The sequence below is a fragment of the Opisthocomus hoazin genome, chromosome 2 (genome assembly GCF_030867145.1).
Source record: "Opisthocomus hoazin isolate bOpiHoa1 chromosome 2, bOpiHoa1.hap1, whole genome shotgun sequence".
NCBI classification, from domain to species: domain Eukaryota; kingdom Metazoa; phylum Chordata; class Aves; order Opisthocomiformes; family Opisthocomidae; genus Opisthocomus; species Opisthocomus hoazin.
The window spans coordinates 103,683,503-103,705,840 of NC_134415.1; the positions used below are offsets into that span (position 1 = coordinate 103,683,503).

At 43.7% G+C, this 22,338-nt stretch overlaps 1 protein-coding gene across 1 annotated transcript in view; it reads left to right on the forward strand.

The window, feature by feature from the left end:
• The first annotated feature begins 16,476 nt into the window (after window positions 1-16,476).
• Window positions 16,477-22,338, forward strand: part of COL21A1 (collagen type XXI alpha 1 chain) — a 114,908-nt gene continuing 109,046 nt past the window's right edge. Inside the window, exon 1 of the mRNA XM_075414648.1 lies at window positions 16,477-16,566. The gene's annotated coding sequence lies outside the window, so the exon portion shown is untranslated. The remainder of the gene's footprint in view (window positions 16,567-22,338) is intronic.

Genomic DNA, 22,338 nt, shown 5'->3' on the forward strand with positions numbered 1-22,338 from the left:
ATCTCCTGCTACCTAACAGCAGAACAAGACACGGTTCATGCCTGTTAATGTAACACGAGTATATGAGATCTAGAGAAAAAGGACCACGAGGTTCAGGAGGGGTTAAGTTCATACAGCCAAGAGGCTACTTCATTCACTGTTTTGGCTGCCAGACCTGTTGCTGTGGAAATGATAGCTGACATACTGCATTTTTTAGATCTATCTTCCAGCTTGAGTTAAGGTTTTCCCTGATGAACCATAAACTTGAAGCTACTGGACAAAGGGAAATGAGGGTTTAATGCTTTTAAGCCACTTGCAGACATCCCTCTGTTCTGGTGTTATTAGCATCCCTCTCCGCAGCGAGACTGTCAAGGGAGAGAGGAAGCTGGGAATACCAATCATTCCCAAACTCTCCCCTTGGGGATGCAAGGCAAACTGGAAAGATGTGTCTGTAAGTGTGATGAGACTGAGTTACGAGCAGGAGGAGCAAAACGGGCAGGAAGGATCAGCTGGTTCGGGAGGGAACAGGAGGGGATGGGCTGCTGGGGAGCACAGGTGTTTTAAAGCTGCTTTAACGAGGCAGGTGAGGATAATTCAGAGGTTTTGTGAAGCGATTTATCTGTTTTGGAGATTTGTACTTCTGGGTCAAGCAGAAGTCAGAGTAGCAACTAATAGAAGTGTAGCCTGCTCTGAACCGCTGTGTGTGTGCTAGCGCTGCCCGGGTCTGAATGACATTTACTCCAGGAATAGTGTATTTCAAGATCTTAACCTCACCTCAGCAATGCTGCAGGGTCAATTCCTTCCACTTCAGAGGCAAAAGTTACAGACGAGTCAAACTGACTGATGTGATGGTTGGCTGAGGGAAATAAGATGAAAAATGATTTGTTAATGTAGATGTACAACACACCTTGAAGGTGTGCAGTGTAACTATGGGCTTCTGCAAAACTATCACAACTTGTTCAACTGACTGATGATAAACAGCCAGTGAAAATAAAGTTGCATTAAGCAATTCAGCTTTTGTAGGAAAATATATGTATATAAATAAAATTAATGATACGCAGTGTGATCAGAGCTTTATCAATCATTTCTCCCAAAAGGCCTATCCTCTATTATTCATTTAGGAGAACGGGGGTGAGAACAATATACATTTATACTTCAGTTCAACTAAATCTTAGCATCTCAGCTTTCTCCATCTCAGTGAAGAAAATCTCAGCCCATAGATGGCCCCTCCGTACCTGCTGTCTGAATGCGTAGCGGGTGGGTATTTCAGAGACCTGCAATAAGCTTCCTTGTGCCTTCTAGTCTGGCAAACCCTAAATTGTTCACACAACTGTTATGGCTAGCCACACATAAAGATTTGCTGAGCTAGGTGATGATTTCAAAGCTTGAGCTTGTTCAGTCTTCTGTAACACCTTCCCTTTTCACAACTAGCATTTGTGGTGGAAGAGAAAGTAACGCATTGTTCCATTTTTTTTTTTTTATGGGAGTTGAAGCATGTTTTAAGAAACCTTTTAGACAGAAGATGAATTTAATTTCTGTTTTAACTCAATATGTCCGTTTTCCATGTTGGAAAGTCAAATTTTCCAATGTTAGTAAAAGCCCAATTTAAGCCTGATGATTGTGTTTATCGCAATAGCATTTGCTTCAGTTAATCCCTCAGAGCACAGAATAGATAATGCTGCCTCAGTAACAGCTTTTACATCTTTTGCTGAGTTCAGCATGTGGCTCTAGGTGTTCTTATTTCACCATATTTAAGCTGCTGTTATAAAAAAAATCATTTAGTTTCTGAAGGGCTTTTTTTAGGCAGCTGTTACAGGAGCGTCTTCCCTGTTTCACAAAGATGAGTTAGTTTTATTTGACAATACATTGTACAGCAAAGGAGTATTTTCATCTCTCCTTCACAGGTGTGAAACTGAGGAATGAAAAAACCATGGTGGGAAAAAAATGCCACTACTACAGTATTAAAAACACACAAAACCCCCTGAATTTTCAGAGTACTTAGCTTAATACAACCCATTCTCCCTGTTCTGCTGATTGGACCTTCAGTGTGATACTCAGACTAGGTAGCTCATGTTTGGTGGCTGCTCACTGAGACCCTGGTATTAGCTACCTGCTCAGAATGACACAGACATGGATGTGTGTTCTAGGACATCTTTTGAAATAAACCCTAAAGGAAGATTTCATATCAGCTATCCACTGGGTGGCAGAAGTAGATCAGAAAATATGTACTCAAACATAAGGAACATGAGGGAGGTATAAATCTAGCCACCATTTAAACTATTCTGTAAAAGCACTATATGTATCTTCCACCTGAGCTGGACATATTTGAAAATAATATATCTCATGAGATAATATATTGGAAAGGCTTTTTTTTATTCTTTTCCCCTTTCTGGATGTAAGCAGAAGTAAACTTTCGCATGCCCACATTTCATCCCTTCTTTCTTTTTTTCCTCACCAGCTACAGGAGAGCATTTTCAGAGGGAAAAGGGCCTGGGCTGCCCTGACTTCTCATCTTTTTCTTCCCACTCTTTTTGGTGGAGGATGATCCTGCTGAAGCTGGCGGCTTTGCTGTGCCCTCTGCCCCAGCTCCTGTTCTCCCACTCCTTTCTTGAGCGGAACCAGCTGCTTTGGAAAAATGTCACAAGGATGTGTCTTAAACCTTTGCCTACTCCAGTGTTCCCATAGCAGAAAGTGTTAGTACTGAGGATATGAAGCTCCTTTCCCAAGGTACTTGTTCCCAGGTGATCCAAGTCCTTGAGTGGATCATTTTTACCTGTAGCTCTCCCTTTGTCTCACCTGGGTTTGTAACTCAAGGCAGGTTTGCCAGTTCAAGGGAGCAGTTGAACAAGTTGTAAAATAGTGGGTGACTAGTTAAGAGACTATGGGGGAGCTAATAATTTTAATTGTGATCAAAATCCCCCAGTGTGGTTAGTACCCCACAAATTTGAGCTGAGCATGGTGAAAATGGAGATAAAGGGGGCAAAAGTTATGGACTATAACCTTCAAATGGCTTTGAAGTCAACAAAGATCTAAAGGTAAGTTATCTTCTTGGAATTTTTCCTGCTAAAAATACATTTAAAACACAGTCTATATTATTCCTTCTGTACGTGCTACTCTGTCAGAAGCAGATCAGTCAAAGTTAAGATTGTGATCCAGTATGACCCCCTATGTTGCGACAACTGAACATCATTCCTCTCTGGAAAATAATTTGGAATAAATAATCTGTACTCTGTAAAGCACCAAAATCCTAAAACTGACCCAAGAGATCCTGAGGGTTTAAAATAATGTAGTATTTTGGTTCACCTCCTATTTTTTCGTTTGTTTGGAGGTTTTTTTTAATGCCTTCTCTACAATATGTGTGAGAAAGAATATAATTAGTGTTGTTACTGCTTAGGATTTTTTTGCAGTGGATTTGGCCTTGTTGCCAAAATTTGTTCTTTACCTCTGCCTGTTGCTCTTCCCTTCAACAGTTGTGCTTCAAAATTCCCTCTATTCCCCTTTCTGTACTCTTTCTGCTGCTCCTGATTTCTTCCACTGTCTGGGCAGGGGAAAGATGCAGTAACCAGCACGGTTAGTCCCCACAAATATTTTTGTCCTATTAAACTCAATGTCCAAGAACGTCTTTATTATGTGTTTTATTATTCTGAGGCTGTGAGGGCTGTGGTGTTTTGAAAGCCCTGCCAGCAGGTGGGCAGAGTGTGTGGTGGAACGCATTGAGCTCAGCATCTGGAGGATTATGTCTAAATGTGTATAGGGTGATTGATCTGGAATGCTTTTAATTTACAAGGGTAGTTCCCAATAGAGTGTTTCTAGCATTCTTTCTTTAGAGGAAAATGAATGCCAAGTTGTAATAACCAAAATGAGGTCATCTATATCAGGCCCAAGCTATTTGACAGCACACTTTGAAATCTCTGCGATGAATTGGATGAGAAAACCAAACTGTTGCATCTTGTTCTGGAATGACTCTTACTCCCTTTTTTTAAACTAATTGCTTATAGCAGTATTATTCCACTTTGAATGCTGCTGCTAGATGTACACAGCACTATGAGAGTTTATGTTTTTTTTTCTGAGCCACATGGTATAGATTTTTAGACAAAACTGCTTATAGCTGTATTTTATCTGATCTTTGAGTTAAAGTCTGAAGACATGATACCACTAAATATGTATGGTGGAATACACAAAATTCTGTACTCTATACAAATCTTATACACAGCTTGCTTTATATTTATATTTGAAGTTCAGTAGAAGCTGGTAAATAACAGTGAACACTCTGCAAACAGATGTCATATGTGCAAATAGTGTACTTGTTTTTTGTTTTTTAAACTGAACGGTAATAATCCTGGTACAAACAGGCAAGCGCATAGGGGAAAAAAGCTTGGTTTATAATTGTCTGTATATTTTTATGCCAGATGTAAAATCAGAAAGGTAGTTTGCTGGGCTCGTTCACTGAAGTCTTGCACATTAATCAAGTCCAAGTTTACCGGCAGAAGTAACTTCTCATGGCCAGTCTGAGTTCTGGGAGTTGTGGTACAGCAAGACCACAGCACCGTTCAGAAGAAACAAAACCTCAAAGTCTTCATACATATCTACATATCTTACTAGATTTACTGAATAGTTTTAGATATATCTTTAATATTTTGTGTCTATACATCAATGCTAGATTTGTTTATCAGGTCACCATATTTCTCGGATATCACTTAGAAAATATCCAGTTTTAAAATCTGATTGCAAACTGGAATATTATTAAAACACCTCAGAAAATTAACTCCAAGCACATCTTGACAATATTTAATTTTGATGATGTGTAAAATGCTTATCACAAAATTTGCTTGCTGTAAAATGAGCATGCCAACTTAACAGACTGAAAAATAAAGAAAAACCCCTTGAACACATCAAGTACACAAGAAGAGCTCTGGTGTTGTGGATCATTTTTTTAAATTCTAAACATATAGCTGGGGATACTCGGACTGCCCTATTGTGTTTAAATAATTTATACAGAAACTGTAAGAGTACTCATGGGCTAATGCTATTATCCCAGAAGTTATGCTCTTAATGACATTGTATGATGATGACATTGGCTTTTGACGTGCAGTGGTTTACAAAACTGCTTCTAGTAACTTGAGTATATACATTTTCCAAGTCCAAATTTTCCACATAAAAAAATGTTGAGTGGAAGGACACGCTGGAGTCAGAGGAAAAAGCCGGGGTGTGGGAAATGTTAACTCACAGAGCAGTTGAGTAATGCTGGTTGGTCCCTGTCCCGTTCCCCGCTGACCTTTCAGCAAAGGAACCCTGGGATGACTCACCCTGCAGTCCCACCTCGGCACCTTGTCTGCCCTCCCTCACTTTGGGGCTGCAGAGAGGTTGCAATGGCAGTCACTGTCATTTGGCTCATTCATAACAGCGTTTTGGTGTTTGGTGGTTTTTTTTTTTCAGCTCCTATGCAAAACCATTTCTTCCCTTTGCTTGGGTTAAGGTAGGATTCAGTGCACTGCAACGTAAAACTACACCCTTTCAAAAAGAAGCTCATTCTCACTTCTGTACTTCTCTAGGCATCGTCTTAACGCATTTTTTTTTAAGTTTCTTGAACTGGGTTTTGACTTCTCAGCTACCATCCCCTTCATTATTTGATGCCAGTTTACTGTCCATCACGTGTGTACTACTAAGGAAAAACAGCTCAGTGTCACACAAAACATAATCTGTCATAATTTTCCCGTATGCAAAAGGGCAGTAACCAGTGATTATGACATGAATATTAACATCTGTTGATCTCAAAGGAAAGTATTATTGTTGCTTCACTTCCTAAGTTTCCAGAAATCAAGTTCCCAAAGACACTGGGATCAGATTTTGTGCTAGAGTCATGATTTTATTGCACCACTTTATTGCTGAACCTTGTGTAATAGCAGGATGGACTTGATTATATTTTGAGCAGTAGCACTTGAATCTACAGAACTGGAAAGAAAATTCACGCCTGTTCTCTGGACTACGCGGGGTCCAGCAGTCTTGAAAAGGAGTCAGAAAATCATCGAGACATTGCAGCAAGCCATTGGGGAGCCAGGCAAGCCTTGCGGCACTGAGTCAGCATGTCGTTTCAGGAGTCTGTATTTCCTCAAATGCAATTCAATTTTATGTGCTCTTTCCTGATTTTTTTTCCCTACCTTTCCCCTCCATGCTTTCCATGTTTTCCTGGCTCTATGTTCATGTTTTAGCTCTTGAAAGAGAAGGGGGAATAATCCATTTACTTAGTAGGAATTTGTGTCTGTTAGGCAGATTGAGAGGGAAAAATTGCCATTTCTGGAGATGCCACAAGTCTATTACCATGGAGTTGATCCAGATATCTGTGTTAAAAAAACCTATTCAGTCTTAGACTCACCATGAGCATTTCTGAGTAACTTAAATTTATTACATCCTTTGACAAAAATCTCCATTATAAAATTTTTGTAATATAATTATTCCCCTGTTTATTGCACTTTGACAACTATCTTCTTGTTTGTTAAAGTATGTTAAGTGAGTGGTTGACAAATTATTCGGAATAGAAGTACTCAGTATAAAATTACCTTACAGTGGCTGCCTCCTGAAGCTGGCAAGAGGAGCCTAATAAAAACTGGGTGCTTAAATATGGAGTATTAGAATAATGGAATAAGAATAAAAAGCCCATGTTTCAGTCATAAAAACGTCTACTGGCAAACAATGCAAACCTTGAATAATTCCCAGCACTACTATCTATTGTGCTGGAAATCATGAGTTGTGCTTTATTTGATATAAACTCATAGATATATGTGACTTTTCAGTAGAAAGTGAATATATAATATCTTCATCTGTTGGAGTGTACATTATGATGGGAGTGTTTTTCACAAACCTTTTTTACACTTCAATAGTTACAAAACTTTTATATGCAAGGCTAGAACAGGAACTAGACAGTTTATTCATGTAGTAATGTAATGCTGCTTAATGTTATTTTCCCACTTGCTTACAACTTACAGATCTTTGAAAAATCTGAACGAAGCCAAAACCAGGAAAATAATACACACAGAAGAAGAGGAACCTCCTGAAGAAAAAATGATGGAGAGGGAGGAAAGAAAATGGAAGATGATCCTTTGTTTAAACCAAGTCATTGACAGGGAAATATGTTTCACTTCTTGAAATCCTGTCCCTAAGGAAATCTATGGCAGATCAGTCACTGATTTTCAACAGGGTCAGATTTCATCCATATAACTTCTTTCTCTACATCCAGAATAAATTTCTAGCACAGATGCAGTATTTTTCAATGTCTGACTTTGTCTTTACTCACTTTGGCTTCTGTGGATTTAATGACAGTGGCACATAGGTTATGATAAGATCTTAAATGTTATTAATTCTTAATTAACATGAAAAAAATGTTGCTCTTAAAATGAAAACCAGAATTTTTCACTTGATATTTGCAAAGGCACACAGCAAATAGAACTATTTTATCAGTCTTAAAATTGGGAACCTGAAAAAAAAATATTAAAGATGATCTGCTCTTGAAATCAGTAGTGAGTAAAATAATAGTACTGGGCATAACATGCAGTACAAAAAAAATAAGGTTAGATAAGAAGAAAAGCTTTTAACAATGCTGGCAAATAAAGCTGATTAGAGATTGCCTGGGTAAACTGTGAAATCTTTATTGCTGGACATCTTTAAGAGTAAATTAGACAAATGCCCCATGGACGTGATTTAGGACAGGGACTATGATTTCTTAAGGCTCCTGACAGCCTCTTTTCTTTTTTTCTCCTGCTGTTTATGATTCATTGACTTCCATGCCCTCAGCTTGCTTCAAGATACCATTTTTTAGAAATTAACAGTAAAGGATGACTTTTTAATTGACTTTACCAACCATTATAATAATTAGCGAAAATATGTTTTTCAAACGGACTTTTTCCTGAAACCCTTAGCAATCTACGTAGTTTGCCATCTGGCTCATGCAGCCACGGTCATCTGCCCAGTCAGGGTCAGCATTTGGTACAGGTTTAGCCTGTAGCTGGACTGAGACTGATGTGATCTAGCTTGAAATTCTTTGTTTCCACTTGCTTTGTGGACTTCTCTTTAGAGAAGACAGAATACAGCTGCTCAGGTAGCACATCTGCCTTGGTCAGCCAAAAGCCTTCTCCAGTGCTGCTGAAAAGCCACGTTACAAAGTAACTGTCATTCTTAGAAGTCAACCCAAGGTAGGGACGAAGTTATTCTCACTAGGTCTGTAGCTGAACAGAAATAAATAACCATTTTTCCCGTTCCAGCATTGTGGTGGTATCTGAACGTGTGTTTCGGCAGCTTGTGAATTCACAAACATCCTTGGAGTCACTCCAGAGTCTGTGGTCTATGGTTACCTGTGAATTCTGGATCCAGTAAGTAAAGTTATGACAAAAAATGGAGGATCTCCATAGTAATCAAATAAATGAACTTCTTTGGTTCTCTAATTTATGGCCTTTGACAATTTTTGTATGATGCCTGTTGAACTTGAACTTCTTTTTATTTTTTTTCAAAGTACAAACTTAACAGAAAACTTTGACTTCTCACAGGTCTATAGCAAGTAGTTGGGATGATTCAGGCACAGCATAATTTAGAAGACCGTCCCTCCTTCAGGAATAATCTTTTGACTGTTTCTCAATCCAGAAGAGTAGCTAGTATTTTCTGCTCTGTAAAAATTTGGTACAAATCTGCTGTAGAAGTTGCTGTGCCTTCCTCACATATGTAGGAACTTTCCATTATTTTACTCTCCATGTTTTTGGACACAGGGCTCCAACCCACCATCACTGACTTTTTGTCCCAGGAAAATTGTGTGATCCTTTGTAAATGAGTATTATTTCTTACAAATTTAAACCCTGGCTCTTAAAAAGTTTTGGAGTACTTTCCACTTCTACCAGATGTTCCACCCATGTTTTATGGGAACAGATGAAGTCATTTAAGGATGTGAGGGTGTTTTTTGATCCTCAGAACTTGGGTTATACTCTTCACAAAAATCTGAAATGTCCCTGGTGCATTCAAGAGTCTGAAAGGAATTCTGCACCACTGGAGCAATCCACAGGTTATCGTAACAGCTGTTTTTATCCACCCCCACCCCCCCCCCCCCCCATCTCTGAAAGATAATCCAAATTGAAGGATATCACAGAATCACAGAATGGTAGGGGTTGGAAGGGACCTCTGTGGGTCATCTAGTCCAACCCTCCTGCCGAAGCAGGGTCACCTACAGCAGGCTGCACAGGACCTTGTCCAGGCGGGTCTTGAATATCTCCAGAGAAGGAGACTCCACAACCTCCCTGGGCAGCCTGTTCCAGTGCTCCATCACCCTCAGAGGGAAGTTCTTCCTCATGTTCAGACGGAACTTCCTGTGCCTCAGTTTGTGCCCGTTGCCCCTTGTCCTGTCACTGGGCACCACTGAAAAGAGCTTGGCCCCATCCTTCTGACACCCACCCTTCAGATATTTGTAGGCATTTATAAGGTCCCCTCGCAGCCTTCTCTTCTTCAGGCTGAACAAGCCCAGCTCCCTCAACCTCTCCTCGTAGGGGAGATGCTCCAGTCCCCTCACCATCCTTGTAGCCCTCCGCTGGACTCTCTCCAGTAGCTCCTCATCTTTCTTGAACTGGGGAGCCCAGAACTGGACGCAGTACTCCAGATGGGGCCTCACTAGGGCAGAGTAAAGGGGAAGGAGAACCTCCCTCGACCTACTGGCCACACTCTTCCTAATGCACCCCAGGATGCCATTGGCTTTCTTGGCAGCCAGGGCACACTGCTGGCTCATGGTTAACCTGTTGTCCACTAGGACACCCAGGTCCCTCTCCACAGAGCTGCTCTCCAGCAGGTCTGCCCCAAGCCTGTACTGATGTATGGGGTTTTTCCTCCCCAGGTGCAGGACCCTGCATTTGCCTTTGTTGAACCTCATCAGATTCCTCTCTGCCCAACTTTCCAGCCTATCCAGGTCACGCTGAATGGCAGCACAGCCTTCCGGTGTATCTACCACACCTCCCAGTTTGGTGTCGTCAGCAAACTTGCTGAGGGTACATTCTAACTCTTCATCCAGGTCGTTGATGAAGAAGTTGAACAAGGCTGGGCCCAGTACTGACCCCTGGGGGACACCACTAGTTACCGGCCTCCAACTAGACTCAGCGCCGCTGATGACAACCCTCTGAGTTCTGCCATTCAGCCAGTTCTCAATCCAATTCACTGACCACTCATCCAGCCCACACTTCCTGAGCTTCCCTAGGAGGATGTTATGGGAGACTGTGTCGAAAAATTAAAGTTACAGCCTTTCCATATTGAGAATCATCTATAAATTAAGATTAAAAAGGACTAATATTTAAATACACTTCTTATACACAGTACTTTCTAAATGCTGCTTATTGATTCAGTTCTTCTTGAGTGTGCTGGATGAGAAATCCTAGGCTTACCTGACTTACCTCTTTGTTTCTTTTTTGTGCAGAAGTCACCAGCTGTAACTGCTGTGAATGGCAAGGCAGCATTTGAGGCAGGACTGAACCTTCTTCTTGCTCCCTTTATATCCAAAGCACCAACAGTGTAACCACTGCTAAAACGCAGTACCTCTCCATGGAGGTGCTTCCTAGAATGACTCTTGTAGAACTTACAAGGTCAAGATCTGGTTTTGGGATCTGCACATTTTTGAGCTGCTCTAAGTTAGTGATCACATCACAGAAAAAAATCTTGTGTGTTAGCCTGTGCAAGTCAAGTACACTGGAAACAATTTTTGCCTACAGCACATCTAAATTCAGTTCTGAGGTTCAGCTGATCAGTATGGATTACATTAATTCACAAGAGAAGAAAATAGCTCATGGTGTGCTTTACAAAATGCCTGAGTTACAGGACAGCTGTTGAAGCTGGAATTTCTCCACCCCGTGTACTAGAGCACTGGAGTCTGCTACGTGCAGCCTTCTATCTGTGATAAATCCTACTTTTGTCCTTTTCTTCTTTTTTCTCATGGCAAATCAGAGTGATTTTATCTGGGAGAACATTCTGTACGACCTGACTCCATGAAAATGACATATGTGGGACCAGATTCTGTATCCTGAGTTGTGCTGAGTGTGATACTCTGGAAAGGTCTACAGGTGTAGATGAGCCTACTGGATTAATATAACACTATGCAGGAAAAAGCAGGAAGCCTAGCTCTTGTTTACTTTTTTTTTGTGTGAATAGAAATCTGTAAGATTGCTGTAAAATCTTGCAAGTCCAAGGAGTTGATTTTTTTCCAAGTTCAAAAATTTCTGTGCATTTTAAATACTCTTGTCTTCTGTGTTAGCAACTACAGTTACTGAAAATCTAATGTACTACCCCATTTTTGAAAGACCGATTTAATCCATGAGGGCTATTTTTTCATGTAACTCCATTCCAGATTTGCATTATTAATGAAGGATAAAGACCTAGCCAAAATGTTCTCATATATATCTTGCAGAAGCCTCTCTCTCTTTAGTGTTTACATAAAAAGATAGGGATCCTAAAGTGGACACCCAGCTTAGGTGTCTGTATCTATTGCCCAGAGTGCCTGCATTGGCATCGTTAAGCTACGAAGAGCTATCACTTTAACTATGGAAATGCAACTTTCCAAACATTGAGCTTTTTTAAGCAACGGCTTAAATGACAGGGATTGTGGAAACTCTGTTTTGCAAATCCAGGGCTCCAACTACTATTTTCCAGTTTATTTCTCATGCATTAGCTCTAGTTTCTCTTTTCCCAGCCCCAGTCCCTGCTCTCATCATGATAATGCAGCATTCATTTCAGAATCTTGGCTATTCCAGTATGGTAAACCAAAATGTATTTATTGGAGAAATGATGCAAAATACAAAAACGCTGATGTGCAATAAAGTTGTCAAACTTCTGTCCATTAAAAAACAACCTGATCTTGCCGAGATGGTTTAAGCATGTGGTGTGGTTGCTGACAGCAGAACTAAAGAAATGTCTTGCATTGCTAGTTTTCTGTAGCGTAAATTCCAAGTGGCGTGATTACTACAACGCCTGTATTTATTAGGATTGCACATACAGTTTAAAGCTGTCTAGAATGCACCCCCATTGGGGTGTGAGGTGTGATCCTGGTGTCCTAAACGCAGCCTCAACTCTTACTAAATATTGTCATTCACAGGCAAACATATGTTTATCAGAAGTGTACGTACACTTTACTTACTAGGCATCTGCTGAGGTGAAAAGAAGTATTTCTATTTACCAGGAGTGGGATTGGTCCCATGAAAATTATCTGTCATGCACAGGTGTAAATTGAGCTGGTTCAGCATCAACACTCATCTCTGAGCTTGCTGGTTCCTGGCTGGCTTCCTGCTGTTTATTGGCTGACTGTAGGGATGGCTAAAAGTAAAAGACACATAGGCACAGACTTTCACTGAAACTACAGGCCAGCCAAACCTGAAAACTAGAAATTAAGTTTGAAACTAGCAGAAAATACTCTTAAGCTTGAATGTGTAAGTAATATCAGCCTAGCCTTCTATAACACATTGAAATGTCACAGTTTTGCATATGATCACTAGTAACAAATACAGAATTTGATGGAAATCTCTCAAATTACATGACTTGAACACTGTATTACATTGGAAAAAATCTAAATATATGTATTTATTAACTATTATGCAGAACTGTTTATGAATTTAAAAGATGCTGTTTCATGACCAGTCTTTCATGCCCTACCACTTCCTCAGGTCTGCTTGCCCCACACCAAAGGGCATGGGAGAGAGCTGTGTGTTGCGGCTGCAAGGGAAGGAGGAGGGGAATTTGTGTATGGTGAAATGAGTCTTGGGAGAATTGACCTTCATATGATTTCTACAATGATGAGTCATGCTACCTCCATGACTCACATCCTCAGGACTATGCCCTGCAAATGCTGACACACACACCAACATGCACACCACGTAAGTCTTTTGAGTAAAGCTACTAGTGCGCAAGTCATCACAGAAGCAGACCTACGTAATAAAAAACAGTTTATTAATGTACATTTTATCTTTTCCAAACATTTCTCTTCAGTTAAGACAGCAACGTTCCTGTTTATTCTATCCTTTAAATCTTCACTGAAGAAAATATGGTAAAATTAAAATTTTTCTTAAGGAAGGAAGAGTAAGGGCTGCACAATGTAATTCCTACTTCAGGAGGCAGAAAATAGACACAAAAGAATAGGTTTAGAAAGCTATTTTTCTTAATTCCAGTCATTAAAGCTCGAATTTTCAACATATTTAGGTAATACGGGTTTAGCTCAGTGTAAGTCCTGTGAGTTTCCACAAGGAAAGAATTTTCTGTCTACATAGACTTGGCTAAAGGAACTTATTTGTCTTGAGACAAAGAAAGACATCGAGAGCTTTCACAGTGTGGGAGGAGGATGACAATTTCTGATTGCCTGAAGTAAGAAGGGAATGTAGCAGAGACCTCAAAATGACTAATCTGGACACAATTCATGCTCAGATTTTAGTCTGCCTTTTCATTTCATTTCTCTTTCGTATGGCCCCACTCGACATCACACCTTTTTATGCGTTAGATAAGAATGTTATTTTTTTTCTCCTATTCAGACTCACCATCTAGGAAATAATATTAAATATTATTGATAAGTAATCAGCTAAAAACTCACCATTTTCATAATTTAATGGTAAGCAAGTGTTAATCAGTGAATAAACATCATAATGGCAAAACAATGATCTACTTGGGGGCTGTGTTCACATCCATTTTTGTGCATCATTTCTTCTAACATGACCAGCCTAAGGGCTAACAAGACTTATCTTCCTATCCCATTCTTTGTGGAAGTTAAACAAAAAAATTATTAATGAAGCCTGGGTGATCCCTAGTGGATTTAAATCACACGATTGGTAGTTGAGATTGAGACCGCTGCTTTATTACCGTAATGTTTCAGACTTAATTGCAGACTCTGTTAAAGGCAAAGTTTATACATATAGCATTATAATGATTCTAAATTGATTCCCAGGAAATAGATTTGTTAAACAGAGCATCCTCAAAACTTGCAAATGATCCATGTTTAAGAAGTCACAATACCTCGGCCATGAATGGTGGGAAATTGTTCATGCTGTTAGTAGAAATATTCTCTTCATATAAACAACGGCCCAGAGGTGCTACACATTGAAAAACATTGATTCTGCTAGATTTAAGCACTCTTAGAGGTGGCGTTTGCTATTATGTTCTCTGTCCATGGTATAGTTAAAAGTTAGGATCTTTTTTCCTTCTTCAGCTCTTTTAGGTAAAACAGGTATTGTCTACTCTATGACAGTTCATACGCAGAATCCCTTAAACATCTCTCTTCTAAAGAGGAAAGAAAGTATATACAAAATACACATATGTGCATGTATTTAGGTATAAATATACACATTCACATGAGTGAATTCACCGACGGCAATCCAACTGCATCATCCCGAACTGAGATTTACATTGCTTCATTGCTGAGCTGCTCAGTTTTCTGAACGTGTGGTCAGAGTGAGGATGGGAAACAAAGAGTTGCTATCAAAGTTGTTCCTTTCAGATGTTCCCAAACAGTGTCCTTCTGGGATATGATTTAGAATGAAAGTCATCTTTGATCCTTTGCTGTGTTTGGGTAGGCAAGCAACAGCAGGGTTGATTTTTTTTTTATTTCTTTCTTATCTGCACCTAATTGGAAGGTGATAGCTCTTTCTGTCAAGTGTGGAGATGTTTGCTTGACCTTTGTCTCTGGGTATGAGCGTGTAACACAGACACTTACTGCCTTGCTCATTCACAAAAATCTGCTGCTGTTCAGCGACCCTCAAAAGAGGTTACATTCTATGTATATATAATTTATATAAAGGAGACTGGGGTTATGTTTGAGCCCGGATTTGTTTCCTGGCTGAATGAGCTATGCAGACACAACCTTGTACACACTCATGGGTATAAGGCAACCTGGAAAGATCTGTGGGAAGAGAGAAGCTGAGGTCTCTTAGTAATCTGCACCCTGACTACAAAATAGATGAACTGGTCATGGGTACTGCTGTGCCCACAGTACAAATAGCCCACGATGTCTTGGAAAGGCACGTTTAGCATCAAGAAGACAAGCTGGCCTTGAGTGTGAGAGCAAGGGGCCTCTGTCTGGGACCGCTGGCATCCACAACCCATAACGCTTTCTAATGTAGGTGTCTCTTAGGTTTAGGAGAACACGTGTGTCACTCACAGAGAAGTAGTGAAGCTGCATTTGCCCTCCTACCTGCCAGCCTCGGACCCATGTTAGCCAGGCGTCCAGTCTGACGAAAGCTGCTGCTTCCACGTTATTTAATCAATGTTTTTCTACATATGCATTCCTTCACAGCAGGACAGGACCCATGTGGCACAGCTCTGGAGTTCCTCCAGCACCTTCATGGACATGTAGGGGAAGACATAAGGACCATCAACTAGGTACGACCTGTGAAGAGGGAACAGTTAGGGAGCGGCCCCAGAGGTCTCATCACAGAATCATTCAGGTTGGAAAAGACTTCTAAGATCATTAAGTCCAACTGTCAACCCAGCACCACCATGCCTTACTAAACCATGTCCTGAAGTGACACATCTACACGTTTTTTTGAACGCCTCCAGGGATGGTGACTCAACCACTTCCCTGGGCAGCCTTTTCCAACGCTTCACCACTCTTTCAGTAAAGGAATTTTTCCTAATATCCAATCTAAAACCTCCCCTGATGCAACCTGAGGCCGTTTCCTCTCATCCTGTTGCTTGTCATTTGGGAGCTTTGCCCTTGCCAGGCTTGCCACACCACTCTCAAGTGGGGGGTACTTGAAATTTGTGTAAAGGCAATGAAGGACACCAGCTCCTGGCTTTGGTGACACCTCTCCACACGTGAAAGGCATGCGCTCGCTGGCTGGTCATCCAGCTCCCAAAGGGAACGTGTTCCCACCAGCCTGTCTGCTGGACGCTGCAGTCACCGAGGCCAGGGCTCGCAAAACTCATCCTGTCCCTTCGCCTGGAAGGAGAAGTGCCGGAAGGTGGGCAGGAATTTGTTCACGGTGTCCATCTGGGCACTGCCTTTGCTGCTGCAGGATTAGATCTATTCCTCTGTGCTGCCGCTTTGGAGGGTGACATTGGGTGGCAAGCACCAACAGTTCCGCACGGGCAGAGAAAGGGCTCCTGCACCCGAGCTCCGGTCCGGGCGGCGGAACGGCAGGCGCTGTGAAGGGGCCGTGGGGTGCCCGCCGAGATTTGCGGGCGCCTTCACCTCAGAAAGCGGGGAACGGCGGGGCTGAGGCGCCTGGCCAGACGCCGCCTCACCTGGCAGCGAGCTCCCCAGACCGCGTACTTCTGAAACGACCGCCACCGAGCCGCCCCTCTTGTGCCGAGCCGCTCGCTAATCCCCGCCGCAGCCCGGGACCGGGCTTTGCGGGGCCGGGGGGCGCGGCGAAGCGGCGAGCTCGGCTCCGCTCGGCTCCCCTCGGCGGCCAAGCCCGGGCCGCGGCGGGCGGGGGGCCGAGCGGGGGGCGGTGCCGGCGGCGGGGCGGGCTCCCGCGGGCGGTGCGGGGCCGGGGCCGCCGCCGCGCTGGCGTGGGGCAGAGCCGCGCCGCAGCGAGCAGAGCCCCGCGGCAGGTGGGGCAGCGCGGCTGGCGGAGGGAGGGCCTGCGGCCGCCTCAGGTCAGCGGGGGCGCCGGGGGGGAGCGGGGGCAGGCGGGCCCCCGCGGGGCTCCCCTGGCTCGGGGGGGTGCGGCGGGGCGGCCGGGCAGGTGCGGCCATCGGGGCGGCCGCGGCCCTAGCCCCGCAGCCGGGCTGGCCGGGCGTGGGGGCGGTGGGCGCCGGAAAGGCGAGGGCCGGAGGGGAGGGCGCTTGTGCCTGCCCCCTGTCACGCCGCGCCGCTGGTGCGGCTTCGCGGTGCGGGCAGGCGCATCCCGCCAGCCCGAAATCCTCGCTGGGTTTATGGGCGCGGGGTGAAATCGTTTCTGTGAGGTCCTGTCCTCCCGTGCCGTGCAGAGATCTGCTTTACTCTCGCACCGCGGGTGAAGCGAGCGCCTGGCTTCGCGTACGTGGGCTTGAACTGCTGCGGCGGTTTGTGGCGTGGGAACGCAGACGGTATGTCAGTGGAGGAGGAGGGTTCGTAATAACTGCAGTTATACTCGCTTCCGTACCTGGAGAGAGGAATCTGCTCCGTGGGCCACCTCTGACTGCCGCCGTTCGGTTGCGTGATGCTCAGGTGTCCGCGGTGCTTACTGTGCTGGAAGGACCTGGTCTGCGGTTCACGGATTTCACAGGCTGGAAAGCCAGTCCACTGGTTGGTTCTGAGAATCGTCCCGCTTTCGGGCACCTGAGAAAGCCTTAGAGTTACTTAGTAAACTTGGAAGTTTTCCCCAAACCTTATTGATTGTGGGAGTGCTTATTATAGATCTGTCAAATGTTTATTCAAATACAGAATACCGAACTAAAGAATGGGCAGAAAATATCTATTGGAAGAACTGTGACAACTGTGCTGAGTATTTCCCTTAGCAAATTCAGTTTTCAGCATGAAGACTCTGATAGGAGACAGCATGTTAAAGAGGTGTGCACGATGTGATGTGTAAGTACAAGGTCAGGTGAACTGGAAAAGCAGAGGTTCTGCAAAAGAAGGATTGAGGAGTTGCAGCTGACCAGAAACTGAACAGCAGTCAGTAGTAAACCCTCACATTGTTTTTGGATGTGTGTGTAGATACTTAAATAAAAAAAACCATCAAGACAAATGTGATTCTGGGGTGTGTAACAAGAGTGTTGCAGATGTGCAATGGCATCTCATGGTAGTTGTGACTTCAGGGTCTGTGTCTGGCATCAGTACCGTATGGGATTTTGGAGACCAGTTAGGCAGGAGATGAGTAGCAAAGGTGATCAGAGATCTAGAAAACATCGCCTGTGGGAAAATAGTGGAAGAACTGGAATTTTGCAGTCTGTGGAGGCAAAGACTGATGAGAGATGTGATAACAATCTTCAGATGTGTAATTGGTTGCTGCAGAGTGGCGGGAAATAAACTGTTCTCCACATCCAGCGGAGACGTAACAAGAACCAGCATGCTGAACTGCAGCAGGAGAGATTAGGTTAAATGGCAGGGAAAGCACTGTCTGTTTGTACATGTAATTGAGCATTGGATTGTCAAGGTAGGGTGTGGAATCTTCTTCACTGGAACTTTTTAAGGGCAGGTCTGACAAACATTTACCGGAAATGCTGAAGGCAAGGGTGACCATGCTGTGCCTTCAGGTCGGGAGAGAGAGACTACATGATCTCTCCAGGTCCTTTACAGGCTCGGGAGGTGGTGGAGGCTTCCAGGAGGCCAGCCTGTGAACTCACACTTTTGGTGACGATTGTGCATATCGAAGAGGCAGCTTTGTAAGGTAAACACGGCTCAGTAATCCGTGTATATTTCACTCACATACGTATCTTTTATACTATATTTTTGTGACTCTTGTTCCTTCTGCTCTAACTTCATTTACAGTTGGAGTCTAAGAGTGGTGGATGATCTGCTGAAGAACATCACATCTTGGTTTGACACCATCCCAACCATTGGCTATTGGTAAATGTTAGGAGATTTCAGCTCAGTTTCAAAGTACAGTTCCGTAAACTGTATCACTTTTCTCCTTCCAGGTCCTCAGTAGTGCAGGTGTGTCTCAGGCAGTCCAGGAGGCAAAACATAACTACTTTGGTTTAATTTATCTCTGTCTTTGCTGTGATCATCATCTTTGAAATTACTTGTGTTACAGTTCAGTTCTTAAACATACTTTGACAAGTGTAGTTTGTCCCTGGATTAAGCAAGTTTTTTGCCCAGTCCAGTTATTAGCCCAAGCGAATTATGGAAATAGCTGGCTGGAATGAGATTTTGTGTTTTTCTTCACTTGGCTCCATTATGTAGAGGTTTTTGCTGCTTTGCTGAAGTTGTATTCTTTTATTGTTTTATTCTTTGTGGTGTTGAACAGGCTGCCCAAGGAGGTGGGGAGTCCCCATCCCTGCAGGTGTTTAAAAAACGTGTAGATGTGGCACTTCGGGATATGGTTTAGTAGGAATGGTGGTGTTGGGTGGATGGTTGGACTTGATGATCTTAGAGGTCCTTTCCAACCTATGATTCTATGATTCTGTCAAATTACATATTAATTATTTTTAAAATTCTGCTACATTCTTTGCTTCTGGTGATTGCCTGTGGCATTAGCGTCACAGTCCACAAAAAGATCACCTAATTTTTTTGAATATCCTTGTTTTGTAAGAGTGGGAACAGACAAGGCCTGACATTTCTTTTTAAGTTATTTGTTATTACTTCGTGTCCCCATGTTCTGCCCTCACTGTTTTAGAGAGGTGTTGAATAAAGCTGATTCAATCTTTCCAGTGTCTCTTTAGAAGATAGGCCTTTATAATGCTCTTAGTCATCTCTATTATTAAGATGTCTTTGTTTCTGCCTTTTTTCTCTTCTTTGAGCTGTCGTGACCAGAGCCGAGCCCAGTAACACCTCTGAAGACGTGCTGTTCATGCAGCATCTTCTGCTGCTTCGTCTGCCTCCTCCCTCGCTTCCCATCACACCCGCGGTGGCACGGCCGTCTGGTGTGCTCGAAGAAATCAAAATGTGCCTTATAAAACGCATTGTCTCGCATTTAGTTCTTCTGATGTCAATTTGTTGCCCTGTACGCTGTTGAAGTTCCTCTGAATCATCCAAAAGGAAGCATTTTGTCAGGGCACAGCGGCAGGGGCTCCCCACGGAGGGTGTCAGGGCAGGGCCTGGCAGCCAGGGCCCGTCCCACCGCCCCAGCCAGGAGCAGGGCAGCCAGGGGGGAACCAGGGCAGCCCCAGCCCCCGGCATCGGGCACCTCCCTGGGGACAGGGACAGGCAGGGACATGGGCCCCTGGGTAGGTCCGGCTCCATGGGGCCCATGGCCGGGCAGGGCAGGGCTGTGGGGAGCCGGAGAGCGGCCCTGCTGCGGCGTCGCTGGGGCAGGGGCTGACGGACAGGGGGTCCTGGGCTGTGGGCCAGGGCCAGTAAAGGCCTGTTAGTGCTGTGAGGGGGGACAAATTTCAGAGCTTCACTGATCCAAGTTTTGTGCTGAAAATCTGTGAAACCTATCCATTGGCACAGTGGTGGGAATCTGAAGTATCTGAAGACGTGGGCCTTAGGAAGGGTGAGCCTACAGAGGCTGGAAGATGGCATTGCCATCTCTCGCAGGGTAACAGTCACAAGGAGATTGCCACAGAGTTTGTCTCCCCCAGTTACACAAAACAGCAAGGTCTCTAGAAGAGTTTTTTGCAGTGCAGACGTGTGGTTCAGCACCCTGTCCTTCTGCAGCGTGTCCTTGGCTTGCCTGTGCTGGAGTGTGTGGGAGCACAGGGTTTGATGTCCACTGTGCATCCTCTGCCAGGAGAATCCATGCACCTCCGCCAGCACCAGCGGTGACCGTGCACGGATCTTTGCGTGGGAGCTGCTCCCTCAGCCGGGGTCTGCTTGGAAGCAGCCAGCTCTGCCAGTCCGGAGTAAAGTTTAGGCATAAGCAGAAAATTTTGAAGGAGGTTGCTACACCATGGCAATACATATTGCTTTGTTAAATTAAAAAAAAAAATAAAAAAAAATCAAGGCTTGGCGTTTCTTCCCTGCTTTTGCCAATGAAAATAGTTGGAGCCCTGCAAGGCTTCTGTGTTTCTTTATTTAGAACTGGACTGGCTGTGGAAAAAAACAATATATGGTAGAAGAAAACTTAGACGTGCAGGGGTATAGACAAAATGGCTTGAGAGGCTTTTTTCCTCTCTCTAGTTTCTGTGGTACTGGGGTACTGTGAGACTTACAAAAGGAACTTTTCTAAGTTACCGTTAATCTGTACAGACATTGTTTTAAAGCAGTGCTGATTGATTTAGCCTTCCAGGCTAGGTGTCAGGCACGCTATTCATGATTAACAGCAGATAGAAACCAGGGAGATGAGCAGTGTTGATCATACTGAATAATATTATGAATGGAAATAAGAGTACAAAGTAAATACATGTCAACCTTTTGGAATTTTGTGTGATTTATATCGTTTCAGTATTGAGTAATTGATCTTTTTATCGGTGTGTTTTATGCTGTAATAAAACAGGATTTAAATAGTGAGAAGTTAAGAGCTGCTCTAAGTAAAACACACAGACATTGGAATGAGACACATTCTCTATAACTAAGAACATGCAAAAACTGCAGAGAAGTTTGTTTGAACTTGATGTGGTGAACAATAAAACTATCATTCATGCCTGTGAGAGATTTACATTTTTCCTTGAATTCTCTGTCAATTCAAAGTAAGCCTGTTAAGAGTACTGCATTAGCACATAGGAAATGTAAATTTCCGCCTTGTATATTAGTACTTTAAGGCGTCTTCATAATTCAGGCTTTTGTATTCCAAGATTTCTGTCTCTCCCGTGATTAGTTCCAGTAGCTTGCTCTGGGGCTCCGGTTTGAGGCATGAGACACTGAACTAGTAACAAAGAGAGGTTGGAGGCTTCTTGGCGGTGCAGGAAGAAAAAAATACCAATGTGGCAAAACGGGTGGGTTCTGGAGATGGTGGAGGGGAAGACAAGGAGGGGCTGGGATCAGTCGCAGCTCTTCTGGGGCAGAAGGGCTTGGGAAGTGGCCGTAAGGGCCAGCTGCCTTTGGTTGTGGGAATGGGGCCGGGGGTCTTCGGGGAGGTAACGCGGAGACAGAGGTGTGAGAAGGGCTCAGGGAGTTATTAAGGCAGGGAGGGTTTGGGGAAGCTTTGTGGCAGCGGGATCTCTCTTATTCCATCACACTTTTCATGCAGACCAGCTCACCTCATTGTCTTCTCCACTGTCCCATGTTGTGGGTGCCTCTTATCAGCTCTCTAGCCATCCATTTCTTTTCAGGCTAACAGTTTTCCTTTCGCTCTTGGCTGGCCCCTGCCAAGTCTCCTCCTCCTCCTAAGCTTTGGGAAAAGGGCCGGGGTCTCAGTGTCACTTGTTCTGGCTGTTGGGAGGGTGATAAGGGGAGACGTGAAGAGAGATAATGGGACTGTGCAGAGGTGAGGACAGCACTTCAGTGACCCTGCAGAGCAAGGTTTGCTGCTCTTGCAGTCCTGCGTGATGTGTGAGAGATGCATGGCAGAGGAGTATGGCAGGCCCTGCTCCTGCTTCACGTATACTCATCTCTGTTCTTGGAGGTCATGGCAGAAGTGCTGTGTAAATAAGAGGTGCTAATCAATGGTTTGGGATGTAGCTCTGCCATCCTCATCTTCTTTGGCATAGGTAAAATCTGCTGGTAGAAGTGGACTACTTGCTTACGAGCCTGCAGGTTTGTGTGTGGGTGTGAAAGACCTTGAACAAAGAAGTGATTGTTGGGTTTTTGTATATTTTAATTGGGACGTTAAGATTATCTGTGAGGACGCTAAATAAGTCTATTTGGACGTGGCATATCCATGGCTGAAGTGGCTGTAGCACGCT